Below are 5,710 nucleotides of genomic sequence, written 5' to 3'. Positions count from 1 at the left end.
CTATTATTACCGTATTATCAGTTTATTCCTGGAAAGTTATTACATTATTATTAGTGGATTATTAATAAGCTACATTTAATAATTGTTAGTATAGAAAACATCACATTTGGGGGTGGGGGAATCTATGAAGACTGAGGTTTCATGCCCCGGCCCTCATCTAATCTGCACTGGAGTGAGATGCACAAGCCTCATAATAAATTAGGAGCATCTCTGACCCCCATGCACAAAAAAATATATTTTTTTAAATTGCACCAACTATTTCAGGTGGAAATTTGCCAGTTTGCACAGGCCCGCCCCCTCCTGCTAAACCCACCTAAACCACACCCACTTTTTGGAAATGGCCTAAGAGTGCAGAAAGCAACTTTTTGTAGAAAATGTCTCTTTCTTAATAATTTTTTAGAGTTGCAATCTCACTGGTTGCTATGAGCAACGGCTCCATAATATCTTCCCCATTGTTGTTTGTCTTCTATTTGTGTCTGGACATTAGATCATATTATGGAGGATGATTACAATGGAAGGAAATAAAGTCTCCTCTGCTATTAGAAGACATGACGCAATCCTGCTGCTGTTTGTGTCCTAATAACACCCAATATTTTGCTTTCTTTCTCAGTGACACGGGACGAATATTCCCCGAATCGGTGGTCTTTACAGTGGTCTTCTTAATATCTGCCCTTTTTGGTAAGTGGATTTAGAGAGACAACATCATGAGGAGATCAGCGGCTCCAGCGCTCAGTGATGACGTTATCTCCCTAATCACTATTCACTGCTGAGCGGCGGCCATCACTGGAGATTATAATCATCACTGAGTCCTGGAGGTTATCACAAGTGTCTATGGACGTTCCCGGCTGATCCCATGTATTGTCTATTTCAGGAGCTGGCAACGCTTCCATCATGTACCGGTTCATGATCATCCGGTCTGAACAATCAGAGAGGCGACATATCATCTGCCAGAGAATCCTCTATGTCGTTGCATGGATGGGCTGCATTGGGACCATTGTGACCGCCATAGTTTCGGTAGGTTTATATACAGAGGTCTCAGGACTAGTAATACAGAGGGGACATCGCTTGAAGTCAAGAGATGTGTATAAATACAATGACGCGCCCTGGTGACTATTCTTATGTATTACTGCCCCTGTATAATTACACCACCTGCGGCCTCTGCTGTTCTGTATTCTCAGATCTTCATGACGTCCATATTGATGACATTTATTCCTCTGCTTTTGTTCTAGATGAGGATCAGTCCTACAGTCCACAGGATCGGCGCAGGACCGGCATTTTTCTTTTGTGCCGTTTACAACCTAGGTCAAGCTGTATGCCTGTACAAGAAATCCTTCAGCAGTCGCCTCCTATGCCACATTAGATTGGCATCAACCTTGGTGCCCATTGTGGGCCTGCTGACCTGTATCCTCTTATAGCTGACTGGTACAGTGCCATGTTGTGTGCTGGATACACTTACACATACGTACTTACCATCATTGCTGCCGTTAGTAAATTTGGGTCAAGCTACCCACCCCCTTAAATTGTCAGGTCACGCTCACTCATTGGTGGAGTTAAACTAAGCCCCACTCATTTTTTGGCCCAGGACAACCCAAATTTACAGAGAGATTGTCTCTGAAAATTTGTAAACATTTTGGCAAATTTGGGACTGTTGGCAACTAAGATTATTCGCTTCCTCTCACCCCATTGTAGCACAGATCAGACATCACAGTATAGGAAACACTATAATAATAGAATTAATTCTGTTACTTGTCCTTAACACGTCCTTCCAGTTTCTGTGTGTATAACCATCGGCTTCTTCCAGCTTCTTCCATGTACTGGCCGATGTGAAGAGGTGAGTTCATGCAACTTTTCACCGTCTTGTATAATCTACATCTTTCCCGTGTAACAGTAATATAAAAGCTCCTATCTCACCTCCATCTTCCCATCTCACTCCATATAGAGTCCCTGGTGAGTACCGCCAGGCACTAATCCTCTATTCTGTCTTCTGCAGATCTACACCAGGATAGGCATGGTGGCCGAGTGGACTGGATTCCTTGGCCTGATAATTCACCAACTAATGAACTATACAGATTTCCAGGTGAGTAGATGCCGTGTCAAGGTCTAATGTGCTCCAGAAACATTTCAGAGAAGTAATATATTATATAGAGCTGTTTTATAATTAATGGTCTTTATTCTTTTTTCTCAGCATTTGTCTTTAACGTTGTCCCGAGAAGGTGTCTCCATTGGCCTGAGAGAAAAGACCCAGGACCCTGAAAACCCCCAATAAGATCCAAGGGGTGGAGCCCCAAGACAACTGAAACCATCATGACATTGCTGGACATAAATCTTCTGGATCAAGAGGCAGATTCCAGGCTTGGTCTCTGTCCTCAATACTGGATGTGACATTTTACCGGACTTTCCTAATACCGGATTTGACATTTACCGGATTTTCTGGATTCAACATCTAGCAGAATTTCCAAATACTGGATGTGACAATTACCCGGACTTTCCATAGCTACCTCATCTCAAATGATGGTTTTTACCCCCTTGCCCAGGGGAAGGGCAGTCCTTCAGCCATGGTTCCCTGGAGGTTTCCTCCACTAGGGGGTTTTTCCTTCCCTGAGTGTTGAAGGATGAGTTGGGGGTTCACCATCATCAGGGCCATTTCAAAACCACTGGCCTGTTAATAAATGAGTCAATACATGAGGTAGCTAACAATGTGTCCAAGCCTCTTTATTGTAGGGAATGTATTGCAACTAATGTTACCCAATAAAGACCGGGGAACTTCATAGGGGTGATCAGTCCAAGCTCTGGAAGGAAAACGATGAAGGTGGTAATGGCAGGATTAGATATTTTCTAATTTTATGGGTATAATAATAGTGTTTAATTAAAAGGGCATTCTGCTTGGGATAATTCATCTCTTATCCAGCTATTACTAGGACTTGTGTCCCCTTGTTTGAATGGAGTGTTGGTCGAGCATATGCACTACAACTCCACCCCAAATCTATGTGATTGTTAGAGATAGTGATGTTGTATTCTGCTACAGAATGCACAGAGTGGTGGTGCGCAGACTCAACCAGTGCTCTTTTCAAATTGGGGGCGTGGATCCCTCATCATTGTGACTGGTTGCGGTCTAAGTGGGCAGACTGCCACCAATCTACCAGTTATTTTCTTTCCAGGGGATAAGGGATAACATATTCTAATTGGAATACCCCTTTAAACAATTTGGAAGAAAATGGGTGAAATTATTGTTAAAATTCATATTTATAAAACCTCTGAAAACAGGGTATACCTTATAGAGAGGGGCCCCCAGAGCTCAAGTCAAAACGGAGCTTTCTTCTATTGCTGGTTCATGCCACCACTATAGACCCACATCCCTTGAAAGGAGGGTCCAATATTTGCTCACCTTCTGGACTACTGTTATTACATACCACTGTACTAGCTGTGGTAGTATATAGGACTGGACTTCTAATGATGGGATAGTATACAGCAATCGAGAAGAAGTAACAGGGAATAGTAAATCTACAACTGGACTGTTAATGAAGGGGGGTAGTGTATACAGGAATACAAGTGTCAGGGAATATATTAACCATTAGGCTACCAATGATAGAAAGGCATACACCACTGGTAATACAAGGAATAGGATAAATACCACTAGATTGCCAGTGACAGGGCACAATCTATATCACTGCCAGTAAAGAGGAATAGAATATCACCCTGCATTACCATGGACAAAATGAATATACAACTGAAATACCAGTATCAGAGCACAGTATATACCATTAGACCCATGACTGGAGACCAGTATAAACAGGCTTACTAATAACAGAGCAGATCAGAGGCCTGTGGTCTACAGCACCCTGGGACCAAGCAGAGGTTGTAAGTGTGTCGGCATGGGTGGTGTAATGATGTCACCACATTGTCATACGCAGACTCTGTCAGATCGCTCATTAGGGAAATGTGGTGAGTTGAGTAAAAGTTTTAAAACATTTTTCTGGAACATACAGTCTGAAAATGAGTGTGGTGCACTTAGGGGCATTATATCTTTTTAAGGGAGCAATTGGGGGCATCAAAACATTTTAAGGGGCACTTGAGGCAACATAAATCTTGAAGGGGACACTCAGGGACATGGTTACCTTTTTATTGAGCACTAAGGGGCACTCAGGATGCATCATTACTGTCTAGGGGGGAATAAGAAGCACTGTTACTCTCTAGGGGGCACACAGTAAGCATTTTTACTTTCTAGAAGGCACAAAGAGAGGACCGAATTCTTTGGCTTTATTTCTGCGTAGGGAACTTATAAGATCACAGTTATACTTTTGGATACAAAATATGGCACTTTTACTGTGTTGTACACCATCACCATCTGGGGTACTGGGCATTAGGGTTGTCATTATAACAACATTTTATTCGATTTTGATACCATAAAAAAGTATTGCGATACTCGATACCATGCGAAAAAAATAAAACACCCAAAACGTAGCGTGCATTACGCATTTTATGGAACATCCGGCCCATAATCGAACAGTCTTGTCCTATTTTTTTGCGGGGGGCCAGGGTGACTAAAAAATGGTGAATCGCGCAGTTTTTTTTTCTTCTGTTACGGCGTTCACTACATAGAAGATATTTTTTTATATTTTAATAGTTTGGATTTTTCGGACGTGGCGATATGTAATATGTTTATTTATTTATTGTTTATGTATTTTATATATAAAATTGGGAAAGGGGGTGATTTATACTTAATATTTTGTTGTTGTGTTTTTTAACCTTTTATTTAAAAACTATTTCCCCCCTTAGGTGTTAGAACCTAGGATCTTTTAATCCCTTGTCCTATTAATCCTAATAGAGCTCTTTTAAGGTGAACAGGACTTTACACTGTCCCTGCTGCCCTGAGCTTTGTACACACAGCAGCAGGGAGCTTACCATGGCAGCCAGGGTTTCAGTAGCGTCCTGGCTGCCATGGTAACCGATCGGAGCCCCAGGATTACACTGCTGGGGCTCCGATCAGAACTGCCACTGCACCACCAATGAAGAGGGGGGGAGGAAACCCTGTGGCCACTGCCACAAATAATTTAATACTACTGGGGGGGTGCACTGCGCCACCAATGTTTTTAATACTGAGGGGGGCGTACTGTGCCACCATTAATACAAATACAGGAGGTGGGTGCCAGCACCCGACCTCTATGACAGGGAGCTGTGATCAGTGGTAGTTAACCCCGCTGATCGCAGCCCCCTGTCATAGAGGTCGGGTGCGGATATGTGATTCTGCCGCCGGCACCCGCCTCCTGCATCTGTATTAAACGTTAATTATCTTCATTGGTGGCACCGTGGCCACAGTCCCTCCCCCCTTCCTCCTCTCCTCTTATTGGTGGCAGCGGAAGCACAGGGAAAGGGAGGGAGGGACTGCTTCCTTCTCCCCTTTGCTGCTGAGGGAACATGGTGTGCGCTGAGAGCAGCGCGTGCCATGTTCTGTGATACTAGGCTGCGCAGTATCGGTAAAAAACAAATCCCGGTATCAAATCGATATTTTCCAGGGGGGGGGGGCATAATTTTATTGACATCCATGCTCTGCTTGTTTCTGAGAATGTAATGAAGGGGAGGGGCATATTCATTATCACAAAGTATAATAACGCATGAGCTGTGCAGTGGCGGATCCAGAGCCTGGTCTCGGGAGGGGCACTTCCAGATTATTTTCTGTCCGCCGCCACAAAACAATAGTGATTATAGAACG

General features: G+C 43.4%; 1 long non-coding RNA gene across 1 annotated transcript; it reads left to right on the top strand.

Moving 5' to 3' along the window:
- The first annotated feature begins 586 nt into the window (after positions 1–586).
- On the top strand, positions 587–1,344 carry LOC121009162. The gene is made up of 3 exons (XR_005780713.1): positions 587–678; positions 872–1,014; positions 1,230–1,344. It is a non-coding gene; the product is annotated as an uncharacterized LOC121009162 (long non-coding RNA).
- Positions 1,345–5,710: the final 4,366 nt, after the last annotated feature.

This window comes from Bufo bufo, chromosome 8, assembly GCF_905171765.1.
Source record: "Bufo bufo chromosome 8, aBufBuf1.1, whole genome shotgun sequence".
NCBI classification, from domain to species: Eukaryota; Metazoa; Chordata; class Amphibia; order Anura; family Bufonidae; genus Bufo; species Bufo bufo.
Note: the sequence above shows the minus strand (reverse complement) of the source record. Positions and strands in the feature narration are given on the sequence as shown.